The 13898-nt window shown below is 43.1% G+C and overlaps 1 protein-coding gene across 2 annotated transcripts in view; it reads left to right on the top strand.

Annotated features, from left to right (window-relative positions):
• Nucleotides 1-13059, top strand: part of CCDC9B (coiled-coil domain containing 9B) — a 128769-nt gene extending 115710 nt beyond the window's left edge. For both annotated transcript variants that reach the window (XM_030559461.1, XM_030559462.1), the window contains exon 13: nt 9747-13059. The gene's annotated coding sequence lies outside the window, so the exon portion shown is untranslated. The remainder of the gene's footprint in view (nt 1-9746) is intronic.
• Nucleotides 13060-13898: the final 839 nt, after the last annotated feature.

Raw genomic sequence — 13898 nt, 5'->3', positions numbered from 1 at the left:
GGGAACGCTCTGCCGGTTGCTGGGAGGGCGACAGGAGGCTCCGGTGGACCTCTCGCAGGCGTGCCTGCGGAAGGTCCGCTGGTCCCACGGCTTTGGTTGACCGCCGGAGCCGCGGGACCAGCGGACCCTCCGCAGGCGTGCCTGCGGGAGGTCCACTGGAGCCGCCTGCCGCCCTCCCGGCGACTGGCAGAGCGCCCCCTGCAGCATGCCGCCCTAAGCACGCGCTTGGCATGCTGGGATCTGGAGCTGCCCCGTGTGATGTGGCACTATTTGCACAACACAAAGTTATTTAGGTTATTCAATTATTTAAGAAGACTAAATAATTTCAGAGGGGCCTAACAAAGATAGGAGACCTGGCAGCACAATGGCAGGAGACATTCAGTATTGACAAATTCAGGGCAATGCACATTTGAAGTAACAATCTGAAGTACAACTACACATTGCTAGGTTCTAAATTAACTGTAACCATTCAGGAAAAAGACCCATGTAGCTCTATAAAAATCTCTCCTCAGTGTAGTCAGAAAAGCATGCAAAACATTTGAATGATAACCAGTGTGATAGAGAATAACACTGAAAATAACGTATTGCTATTATACAAATCAGAGGTGTGATTTTAACTGAGAATACTAAACTCGCTTCCTCTGAATCAGAGTCACCTGACACGTATAAAACAATTTGTCATTGAACTCCATAAATCTAATTAATTGCCAGATTGGAATGCTGAGCTTGGATACACAAAGAAGAGAGATCTGGTATCAAGTTGCAGTGTGTCTTTCTCTCATCCAGGCTTGCCATTTCTACTATCGGGACGTGAACATCAGTGACACCCCAAGGGGTTGGCCTTACACAACTGTTTATAGGAAGGCCGTTTTGTTTAATGGCTTGTTGGGGTTTCACAGCACACAGTTCTTTCCTCCCAAAGGCTGACTCCACCAAGGTCCGTTCATCTAGCTTGTAGTGCCCGGCTAACGTGTGAGTGTGACATTGTACACCTCCTTATAGGATCCATATAGTTTCTCAGTCTGAGATCAATCAAGCCTTAGTTGGATGCGTTTATTTGTCCTGCAGGAGTTTAATCTTTTGTCTCTTTTGCTTCTTTAAAACACAATCTTTTAACCAATTCTTGCTGAATGATGCAGGCCAAGCTAAGTGTTTGATTTTCTACATGCTTGAATTCTCACCAGATAGATCTCAACAGCTCTTTGGACAGCCAGCACGTGAGTTTTAAATAGGCTTTTCCTGTGCTCTGTAGAGGAGGAAGTAGCAGGTGTGGAAACTGTGCCACTTCAGTGGGCAGCAAGATTGGGGCTGGTTTTCCTGATGGGGAATTGCTTGGTGACTGACAGGTTTAGTCCCACCTCCTCAACTGCAGAGTAGAGGGAATGCCCAGCACTAGGAATGAAGGGCCTGGATAGTAGAGAGAACAAGGGGACTTTCAAAAGACAACAGATAAAATCCTGCCTCCACTGAAGTCAATAACAAACCTACCACAGACTTCAGAAGGGCCAGGATTTCTCCCCGCATATTTAGAAGGGGTAAAGGGACATTTTAATGCCGTGCATAATTGGCTCTGGAACTCTTGATGGCAAGAGCCAAGTAAGGCTCAGAAAAGGATCAGACATTTATATGCATAACAGGAACACTCACAGTCATCTCAGACAAGATGGAAATACAAGGTCTTAAAATCAGAAGCATAAACCCTCACGTTTCAGGGCATGAGCCTATCACTAACTCACTGTAGAGTCTTGAAGAAACTTCCTCTCTTTGCAAATTATTCAATAGTTGTCCAGTATGGAGTTTCTTGCCCCTAGCCCGGAGCATCTGGCAGTGGGTGCTGTCAGAGACAGGATGCCTGACTGGAGGGGGCGCAGGTCTGATTCTATATGGCAATCCCAGTGTTCTTTAGCACAGGTTATTTGTTTTTATCTTTTAAATTAAAACAGTGTTTAACTAAATTATTTTTGATTGCTTGGAATTGACAATTGCTTGATTGTACTTCTTTAGTGACTTAATAGACCTGTGATAGTGACACTTCAGACTAGTCACATGTCACTAGTGAGCCTCAGCACATATTGCTATGTCTTTGCCCCAGCATCCATGAATGTAGTTCCCCTGTCAGGGACAGATTTCCCATTTGCAGGTGGTGTGTAATTTTGCCATGGTTTATTTAGGGTGAGGAAAGCACAGAAGCGAGAAAGAAAGAGTTCTGCCTTTAACTCTGTTTCCCAGCTCTGAATCATCAGTAACAAATGAGCCAGCCAGTATGTATTTCTAACATCTAACTCAGCAGAATCAGAATTACTTCTCTGCGTATCCTGGTACAGATGCTGCTAAGAGTTTAAAAACAAGTCTTAACTCAAATGGTCAGCAGTCAATGCATTTGGAGCAAGAAGGTTTCAGTTCTACTCCAGCTGTTGCTTTCAAAGTCCCTATATCAACATGGTAATGACATGCGGAGTAATGACAGCCCTGGCATCCTTAGAACAATCATGGGCTGGTTGCAGTAGCTTCCCTGCTCCCCCAACCTCTGTTTTTCGGTGGTCTGCACACAAATGATTTGCTAGACCACATTACACAAAGCTCTGCAAAATTCAATTTTATTTCCACAGGAGTTTGGGCAAAGTTTTGTTGTTTCACACAAGCAGCATACCCCGGCTTTCCCTGATTAGCAGGTTGCACAACAGGATTATTTTTGCCTTTAAAAATAAAAAGAATGGACATTTTGCATGTTTTCAGTGGAAAGCCTTGTGCAGTGAACAAACTGGTCAGGTTTTGCTCAGGAGCTGGCCCAGTTTTGCTTGAAAACAGACCCATTATTTGTCGGAAAATAGCCCTGCTTTTGCTCCAACAATCACATGCCTCATCCAAATTTCCTGCAGGCATGGGCCCATTTCCAATTTGTAACCAAATGCAAAAACCCGAAGGATTTTTGCATTTTATCTGTCACATACTTGGGCAATTACAAAATGTTATTACCATGGGTACTCGGCTATAAAACCTTTAGTTTCTGTGACGTCTTTCCCTTCTAGGAACTTCATATCATTGGTACCTTGGTCAATGCTGTTTAAAATGCTATTAACATAGATGCCAAGATAATGTGGCTCCTTTTACACAGGAGCATGGTGCAAGATTTTCAGTACTGACTAGGGATTCTGGATCCTTAGTCTGAGATGCCTTTAAAGGGGACTGATTTTCTGAACGTGCTAAGGAGCCACCCTCTGAAAAAAATCAGCCCTCTTTAAGGTTGTCTCTGGTAGGGCAACAAAACGCAATAGCTGATTTTGAAAATTTAGGCCAAAGAATCTGCCCTATTGAGCTTGCAGGGAAAGAGATGTAATGAGCCAGCCAGATCTTGTCCTCGCAAGGCTGGTATCCTGCCTCTAGCAGTAGCTAGTTCAGAGAAAGGCAACTCCCGCCTCTTTTTCTCCCCCAACCCCCTCCCACAGAAAAACCACCATATAACCTATAACAAAACTAGCCAGATGTGGATTACTGGTGAATTTGCCTCTCTCACTATGAGTCTGCTAAAAGAGCCAGCATTACTTCATGGGTTTCTGCAGGAGCCAAGATCAGAGAATTGTTCAAGCAACCAAAAGAGTGATAATCACCTCAGCTGTTACATCAAACAAACAGTGGCATTTCCCATTCTTTTATTATGATGTAAAAATAAAGGTCCAGTGTCCAGGGGCACCTTTACCAGCCACTGCTTTCTTATGGCCATGCATGGAGTTGTGGCAACTCTGCCTCAGTTCCCTCACCACAACAGTCCTTTGTCTCTGTGTGAGATGGCTGCTGCTTCTTAGGACTCCAGCCAGGTTGTTAATAGCCTCTCTCTTTCCAGGGCAATAAAGAGTCCAATAGACCGGGATTCCTATGACTGTATCGAAAAGGCAACAATCCCAGGCCCACCCACTCTTCTGGGTTCCAGCCCAGGGATCCTGCATTAAACCGCCGGAACTGGTTTGTCCCACTCCCTGGCTGCTTCCCTGCACCTTCTCCCTTGCCTCTCTAGTAGCCCTTTTCCTTGCTGAGTCTCTTTCTCTGGAAGTCCGGAGAGGCTTCCTACTAGTCTGCTACTGAAAGACTTTCCTCGTGGTAGTCTCTGTGGCAGCCAGCCCTCTCCTCTCATCTGCAGACTTCTAATGCCCCAGTTGTTACTGAGCCAGCAATTAGCAGCAGCTGAGGAGATAGCTAAGGGAGCTATCAACCCCTCAGTGGCTGTGGTCTGATGGGGTCTATATTTCCCATGACATCCAGTTATTTCTCCAGTTTGTAGACCATAAATCCTGATACCAAAACTGCCTTGATCATTTGCCTCCTCTAACTATTTGAAGAATTGGCAGCCCTGAATGCATGGGCCCTAATGCATTCCAGGGGCTGAAGGCTGGGGCCTTGTGAATAGCTTTGAACAGTTTATGTTTATATTGTCTTGCTGACGTCAATGATCCTATGTCAGGCCAACACAATTACAAGATTATCCTTTTACCACAGGGAGACTGGGTGTTTTTCACCATTTGGTGTATCAACAGCAACAGAGTTTGTACTTTTTAACACAAAAGATTTTATTTCTTAAATGGGCTGCAATTATACAAGTAACTGTCTCCTTGGGAAGGCAGTCATGCCGTCTTGGTGACTCCAGCCCAGCAGGAAGCTTCTATTATCTTCTGCATCGGTGTTTAGCACCAGGAATCACAGGTGCTGGCCCCAGGGAGTTTAGTCAGAAGGTTGATTTGATAATGCACCCAGAGTCACACATGGGTTTGAATACTGTGCTGTGGAAGACCAGATTTCAAGCATAAGGCAACACTGGAAAAGGAATGTGTATTAAAAAACTGGCAGAAGTTTTGAGATCCGCAATACTCAGGATACTAAAGGGGTATGAGCGAGGGCAGGTGGGGCATCCTAGAATGTAGCAGAAGAGGGGGAGTGCAGTAGTGAAGTGGGAAGGTAACCAGTGTAACAGGGAAGGCAGTATGGGGTATGATCTGAATTAAAGGGGGAAATCTGCATGGGACATAATCCTATGGACTAATGATACTCCTCTAAACTGCTATACTGCAGACTCAAATTCTTTTTGTTACCAGTCTCTCACCCCTCTCTCCCTGGGAACACTGCAAAGGTATTGTGCTAAGCAGTTGAAGAGGCAAGGTCCTGCTTAGACTTGGTCAGAAATTTTCCAATGGAATAACTTTTCTGTCAGAAAATGCTGAGTCGTCAAAAGTAAACATTTATTTTGACAGAATTTCATTTAGGAAAAAAAGTGGAATGGCGCATTCCAATCAGGTCAAAATAGAACGGTTCAACCCTTTCAGAATGGAAGATTTTGATTTTCTGCTTTGAAATCGCTTTTCATTTCAATGTTTTTTAAAATAATCCAATATAAACATTTTAAAAAGTCAAAATCAGAACATAGTATGTTGACTGCATTGAAATGAAACATTCCAATTGACCCAAAGTGAACTCTTCTTCAGAATTTCTTATGTTCTGTTTCTGTTCCATTTCAGAACGGAAAAAACATTGAACTCACGGAATTCAAAATAGAAAATCTGGTTCCTGCCCAGTACTAGTCCTGCTAGCTCTCAGTGAGCCCTTCCATGGCTAAAGGAATGACACTGATTGTCTCTGAAAGGAGCCCCAGCCAGTCCCATTGAGCAGAAGGATGATGGCTGTAATGTGGAGCTTAGGCCAGATGAAGAATGCAGAGTTGGCATAAATGAGATCATAAGGGATCTAAAACTCCAAGGAGGATTCCCTGAAGGATAAATTTCTTTCTGAAAATCTCTGGGCCATTGAATGGATGCCCCATTCCACCCACCATCCTTTAGACATTAGCAATATTAGTAACACTAGATACTCTGGAGGGGCTTCTATCTGTCCCTTAACACGTCCTTTGTTGGAGTGGCATTAACTTTAACACCCACATACAGTTTCCCACAGCATAAGCAATCTGTACATCCTGACAGAACACCAGCTCCATGCAGCACTCACCATAGGCACAAGGCTGGCCACTGGAATCTCACAATGTCCGCTGTTAATGTCTGTTTAATTGCCCTGCAAAGAACATTTAAACCATACCCTTGGCCCAATGGGAGAGGCTGTTCAAAGTGCCTGTGGGGGCTTTCGTCCTCTCCTTCAAGGAACAAAAAATAAATATTTACCCAAACTGCAGGCCTGGAATCCCCTGAAAAGTCCCAGAGAAATAAATGATGCAAAAAACCATTACAGAAATTTTCCTTCAATTCTCTTGAGAAAATTAAGCTTAGCCTTTTAGAGTAAATGCAGCTGGGGAGTTTCCAAAGCAGCAACAGGGATCTGACCTTGCTGCTTTCACTGACGTAAACAGGAGCCAAAGCCCTGTATGCTGCAGGATTGAAAAGGACATAGGTAGTCACGTTTCTGATGCAAACCAGTGCTAAAGGGGTTACAGCCTCAAGCAATGTATGCAGAAACTGGCACTTCTTCTCAATACATTCAGAGAAACATTGGCAGAAAGAGGGCTTCAGTTTTCTGTGGACCTATAGGAAATAAAGACCAACTGCCATCAGCCTTCAGAGGTGTGATAAATTGGGGAGCCTATGTAACTGGCTTGAGTGGTGCCCATTGCAGATCTCTCCTTGGCTTTGTGGCCCTTGGGGGTCTACCCATGTTCCAGACAACATGCGTGAGGCTCTCCTCCTGGTCTGCTGTAATGCTGGCTTCAGGGTTGAGTCCTGAAATGCCACCCAAGTTTTGAATTCACCTGCACTCTCATGCAATATATTATGGAGTACTACAGATCCCAGAAATACATCCTACACAGTGTGCTGCACAGAAGAGTGGGAGAATTTAGTACTCCAGCAAAATTAGGTAGTGCAGCAATCAAATACAGAGCTGGACAAGCCATTTAAGAGAAGGTTTTCAAAAGTGCCTAAGTATCAGAGGGATAGCCATGTTAGTCTGGATCTGTAAAAGCAGCAAAGAGTCCTGTGGCACCTTATAGACTAACAGACGTATTGGAGCATGAGCTTTTGTGGGTGAATACCCACTTCGTCGGATGCTTAAAAGATTTAGGAGCACAGGTCTTTCAGTGGAACTTCTGCTCCTACATAAATTCAGCACTTTTGAAAATCTGGCCCTATTGCTTCTTTGATACATCATGATGACTTATGAAGGCAGAGTATAGAGAAGAAACATCTAGGAGCTACTGAATTATTCATGATAGACAAAGGGTTACATTCAGAGGCAATGAATATGGATATATTAATTGGCCCACCTTACACCCTCTTAGACATACTTACTGATGTATAACAGTATCTTAAGTGTGATTTAGATGCCAAGGAGCCAGAAGGTACAAAAAGCCATTGTTATACAGTAACTTACACCTTCTTCTGACTCCCTAGTGCGTAAGTTACACTACCTTAGACACTTTTACCTATTGTTAAAATGGGTACGTCTAAGAGAGGAAGTCTGAATATCTAACTTACACTTCTTAGACATTACTTCTGAGTTTTACTATATGATGTTTCACAGGACCAATCAGCTGAGTGGTTCACTGTCAAAACAGAATGTTCACCCAGAGATTCAGGAACCTTGTGGGTCCAACTATCGCCAAGAATGTATCAATAAACTAAGTCCTCCAACCTGATCAAATAAAGGATAAGCCCTGACCTCAACCCAAAGGAGGTAATGACCTAACTGTAACAAGCTGTCAGGAGAATTTTGTACCAATACAGGACCTGCTGCATCTACCAGCCAGGTGTTGGGTTATGCAAGCGAGATAAGATGCACTGTAATATAATAATGCCCAACTCTTATATAGCACTTTTTATCCCTAGATCTCAAAGCACTTTACAAAGGAGGCCAGTAACATGATCCCTGTTTTACAGATGGGGAAACTGAGCGATTCTAATCACTGCATCATTTCACCCTAATAACTGAGCCCTGCGCAAATACAAAATTTGTATCTGCATCCGATCCACAAACAAGGTCCATGGAAATCAGCAGGTTTGCAGGGCTCTACTAATTACTATGTTGAATTACAAAGATGAATAAATAACTTTTAAAAAGTCAGTGTTTTAGTAAAGAAGAATAGTTAACAAAGAGTAGGAATGTGGCTATTTTGAAAGGCTGATGCTACAGAAAAGAGAGAATTCAGATCCTACTTGAAAGCACAGGAAATCAAGGGGCTTTCAAAATGGCTGGGTTTTGTTTGTTTGTAACTGACTAATTGGATATAATCATCTGTTAAATTACTAAAAATTGTCAAAAGAAAGAGAGAGCTAGAACTTACGTATCGCAAACACAACTATGAAAATCTCTGATTTCCAACCCTTTCCAATAGGAGCCAAGTTCTCTACCTTTATGCCTGGCCTCTTCTGGGAAGCACATTGCTGCATCATTTAAAGTGGCATCCTCCTTGTGCAAGAGAGAGAGAGAGAGAGAGACCAACCCAACTCATTGAATGTAGATACCCGAACAGCGACAAGTGTTTGCAAGAACTGTTTTGAAAATTCTGATTAGATTTAGTAACTGTTTATTTTTGTATCTAAGGTATTATTACAAATCACTGACGTGCAGCCTCTTATCCAATGCGCATGACTATGTTCTTAAATGCTTCTCAGTGTGTTTCCTTTTTTTGTCCGAAGGCTATTTCTCTCCTTCTTTCATGGTACTTCACATGCCTGTCTCCTTTTATATCCCTCCCTTCTGTCATCCTCACTCTTTCTTGTGCACACTGGGTGTTAAAATCTGCATCAGCAAAATGCAGGTCCATGGATTTAAACACAGATGCCTGAAAATGCTAATTCAGTAACTCTGCTGGGCACTGGAGCAGCCAGTGAAGGAAAAGAAAAACTGTCTTTTCTTGTTAAAATCAATGTATCTAGGTCTGGAAGCTGCTACAGGAAAAGGTCCAACACATGGGAAATACCATGGTATGTCCAGTAAAGAGCTGATATACCCCTCCTCATCTACACTTGTTGCTTCAACACCAAGCCACATGAACCTCATGGGATCAAATTTATTATTTACTATTTATATTACAGTAGTGCCCAGAGGCTCCAATCCCCATTGACCGAGGTGCTGTACAAGTACATACAAAGACATAGTCCCTGTAGTGAAGATATTTAGCTCTTGCTGGTCAAGACAAAAAGGTAGAGTATTATCAGAAAGAAAGGAGGATTCAGTCTCTATGTTTTATGTAGACATTAACACCAAACTTATCCCACTGGTGTCTGCTGCTACCATAAGATCTAGACAGGGTTAGATATTTTTATATACATAATTTGAACACAAATACTGACAAATATTTATAAGCATCTTTTCTATTTTTATCTATTTCAATTTTCAGAGTTGGGGGGAAATTATGCAGAGGTCAGACAATAACTATTTAATTATAGTAAACAGATTCAAAAAGTTAAAACTTTATAACCATTAAAACACAAATTGTCAACATCAAATGTCAAAATATACAAAGTAAACACCCTTAAATCAGACTCTAATAAGTTCTCAAGCAGCATACTTTGCCTATTTGTACATTTTTATGATTGATGGAAATATTTTTTCATTGGTTTGTGTACGTATAGTGAAATTGACATTTACTGACATTTCCCAATAAACTCAGCCTTCCCAGCCTAGTTATGCTGGAATCCTGTGGGCATCGTATCTGTGCAGGAAGATCACATTAGCACTCAGTAGACACTTTAATTTGCTGCTCAGCAGTTCTGTACAGGCTGATAATTCTGGCATTTTTTGTTTTGATTTTCCAGGACAAAGTGCTAAGGGGTGGTTGATGAGAAAGGAAGCTGAGCACAATCTTCTTCTCACTCTCAGAGCTTGTATGAAATCAACTTTGGGCACCAGGCCTTCACCTTTCATCATCCAATATCAACATTCACCTAGATCCCACTGGTCAGTAGCCATTCACCTCCCTGAAACTGACTGTTCTCCATTTTGGCATCACCTCTCAGTACCTGTCTCTGTGCCAAATGACAGAGAAACCTACAAATCAAGTTGCTAGAGGGGAGAGAAGATGAAACAGTCACTTTTATTTTGTATTTGTTTTTCTTACATTGTGAGTGTGTGGCAAGCCATGACTTATATACTGTATGCACTTTATTTTATTTAATAACCAGTTCTATTTAAAACTGAGGTTTGGTTTTCAGTGCCTCCCTCCTGCTTAAGGGCCGACAGAATACTGCACCCTCCAGGAAACGGTGATAGAAGTGTTTAAAGGTTTATGGGGAGCACTTATCTTGTAGCTTTGAAGTTAATGGGCAACTGTCAAATTAGAAGGTATTAGGATGGGGGTTCTTGTCTCCTCATGAGAAAGGGTGACGGACAAGATGGGTGTTTTGGGGAGGTGTTAAAGTGTAGTTTTGTAGGTGGTTGAGAAATTGAAGGGTGTTGGGTAAGGCGGTTTATACTAGTGTCTCAAAATGGCTGAAGAGTTGGCAGGGATGCCAGGATGTACTGTCATACTGTCATCCTCTAGACAACAGGGCAACATTGAGGAGGTAGAGTGTTAAGGAGTTACACTGTGGTTCACGAATAATTTTGAAAGACTCAGAACGACTCATTGGTGCCACTATGTTATTCAGGAGGTCACCATTTCCTCCTTTTGGATTTAGCAGGCACAAGTGGCAGGCAGCACATTAACTCTGTGGAGATTAGGCTTTCCTGAGTAGGATACTGGATTGAATGGATATGAGTGCCACTTGAAGCGATCCTGGAAAAGTGCCAGGTCTGCTTCTTAAAACCCTGTATCAGCTGGCACTTACTTGGTCAAGTGAGCTAATGGCACCTAAAATCACATGCATCAGGCCGGGTTAGGAGGGGCATTCGAACATGGTAATCCTCCTTCTCTACCTAACCCACCAAGAATTTGCTAGGACACGTGAGGACATTTGTGGAAAGACTTCTGGGCTAGTTAAGGTTGAACATCCAGGTTTCCTCTGAGATCCTTTCACTTTCCTAACCACACCCTCTGCTCTCTTAACCTTCCAAAGCCTTCTGCTTGCATAAGCTGGCACAGTAGTGACTTCCCAGGAATCTGCCATATTAAGTTTTGTTTTAGCCTTAAGACAAGGCACCTTTCATAAGGAGTTGACTAATCCTTTACTAGGGTAAATCAGAATAGCTTCATTAATTTCAGTGGAAACATGCTAATTTACATCAAGGACTTGGCTCAAAAATGTCATCCAATTAAAGAAAAGATGGGAAGTGGGCTTGAGAGATAACATTACATATTTTCAGACTGATGATTTACAGAGAAGGGGTACTGTCCTCATTTTCAAACCTGGCCCTGAGACGTGAAGCAGTTTCATCCTCTCCATTGAAGGGAGATGTGAATGTGTGTGTGGATGTGTGCACATGGGCATGGAGATTTATTTGGTTTCCCCGCAAGAAGTGTTGCTAATCCAAATGGCAGACTGCTTTACTGAGGAGGTTGGCATGAGTGCACTGGAATGCTGTTTTAATAAACTAATCTTTGCACAGAGAAATGTTCTGGTTTTCCCCATAATTCAGAGCCAATGCATTTAGCTGGCTTTCACTCAAGAGGACAGAGTTAGGCAATCTCTTCTGTGTGCCAAATTTGTGATAGTTCACTGACCCACCCTGAGGCTGTTAGCAAGAGAAGAAGCAGAAGATAAAACATGATTATAGTATGCTATTAGAAACAATTTTCCTGCCATTTAGAGCTAAAGTTACAGATGAAGTAGGTTATAAAACTGCTTCAATTCCTGGAAGTTCTTCTAGCTCATTAAAGGGTGAATTTCCTCATACCGTAAAATACTGGGTTGGAGGAGCAGCTGGATTAGAGGACTAGCAATTTGGCTACAAACTCATTTATATCTAGCATGCTGACCTCACTCTGAACCAGATTGGAATTTTAAAGTAATTAGCACTACATAGCTTTATAGTTTGGTAGCCTATGTAAAAAGGAGATGGCAATCTCCGTCAAATTCCCAGAAGGTTCACAACCAAAATATTCCCTTCTTCCTGGAGGGTGTTCCTCCAAGTCAGAAGTAAGGCACCGTGGATGGAGTATTATACAAAAGGTTTCACTGCCACATGACCCCACTTCTACAGCTAAAGAGATGAGTTCAGTTTCGACTGTGGTACACTTAGCATCTTGTGCTAGGCTAAATTCAGCATCAGGAAAAATTGCTGCTTAATTCCCCCTCTTCCTTTCTTTCCCACAAGCTCAAGCAAAAAGTAGTGCATAAGGAGGAACATGATTATGGACTTCATGGAAGGTACTGTACAGATGGTCCATGCTATTAATGTTAAGTTTCCTTAATTAAGGACAGGCTGTTTATTCTGTTTGAAAACAGTTTGTTCCAATTGTTGGAGAATCATGACTAGTATTTATTTCTTCGGTACAAGGGTTACATATAGGGGAAGGTTGAGGTGATTGAAAAATTGAAGTGTAAGGATTATTTGTTAAATAAAAGTTGGAGGAAAAGACAAAAGTTCCAATTTGTTAACATTTCTCTCGAGGATGGCCAGAAAGGTCTTTGAAAGAGAGTCATAACCTTTGGCTTCTCTATCAAGAGCAGCAGAGCTGGAGATGAATTTTATTTCTTGTTCTCCACCTTAGTCTTCCCAAATCCACCCTACTCTTAGTAGGAATGTTAAAACCATCCCATTTAACAGTGATTCACAGTGAGGTTGAGGAGTCTATGAAGAATTTGGCTCATGTCCACAAGTTCTATCCTATGCCTTGCAAGTCAAGGCTCTATTTAAAAACCGAGCTTACATATTATTTTAAGGAAATATACAAGCCACCACACTCCTCTGTGCTCTGACTTAGAGAACCTGACCTATGGGAAGTTTGCAGGGATTACCTAGCCTAATACCTACATAGTAAACTGACGCTGGATCCTTTCCATGCTGATAACAAAGACCATTCATTTCTGTTTGCAAGAATAGTCACACAAATATAATAGGTTTTAGAGTGGTAGCCATGTTAGTCTGTATAAGCAAAAAGAACGAGTACTTGGGGCACCTTAGACTAAAAAATTTATTCAGACATAAATATAATAGAAGCCTATGAAGGGCAGTCACTATAAGTCATCTGCTTACAGAGGTATTTGTTCTCTCTCAACACTGGCTGACAGCCCTGTGATTCTTTCACATTGGACTTGGGACATCCAGTTCGAGGGAAAGCAGTGGCAGGACCGGCGCTAGGGTTTTGAGCGCCCTAAGCCGACGGCAATTTCGCCGCCCTGAACGCTGGTCCCACGGCTCCGGTGGAGCTGCCGCAGTGGTGTCTGCGGGAGGTCCACCGGAGCCGCGCAAGCAGCCGACCGTCCGCAGGCACGACTGCAGCAGCTCCACAGGAGCTGCCTGCTGCCCCCTCCGGACACCCTCGACTGCCGGACGCCGCCGCAGCAGCCAGCAGCCCAGGGTTTCCCTGGGCCAGGGGACCCCCGCTCCTGGGCTGCCGCAGTGATGCCCTGAACCAGGGAACCCCCTGGCAGCTCAGACTCCCTCTGTCCCAGCAGTAGCAGCTGCTCAACCATTTAAAAAACATTTGGGGGCGCTTTCTGGTGCCTTCAAATCTCAGCACTCTAGGCAATCGCCTAGTCTGCCTAAATGGTTGCACTGGCCCTGAGCAGCGGGGACTCTTTCAGATGGAGTACAGTCTTGCTACCAAGAAACCAGCTTATCAGTGGATAGTTACTGCCACACTTTGAAATATTTAGCACCAGCCTGGTGAGCTAAGCACTGCAGTTAAAACCACTACTGAAAATGATCTCTCAGGGTTCAGTGGACAGAAATCTTGCCTCTGAGATCTGCTGACAAAGAAAACTAGGTGTGGCAATGGTGAATCAGCCCTCAGAGAAAGACACCCCCACACACAACTCAAGTGGAATGGTCAGATCTGTTAGTGCAGGGGAAAGAAATGAGAATGC

The sequence above is a fragment of the Gopherus evgoodei genome, chromosome 4 (genome assembly GCF_007399415.2).
Source record: "Gopherus evgoodei ecotype Sinaloan lineage chromosome 4, rGopEvg1_v1.p, whole genome shotgun sequence".
Lineage (NCBI taxonomy): Eukaryota > Metazoa > Chordata > Testudines > Testudinidae > Gopherus > Gopherus evgoodei.
Note: the sequence above shows the minus strand (reverse complement) of the source record. Positions and strands in the feature narration are given on the sequence as shown.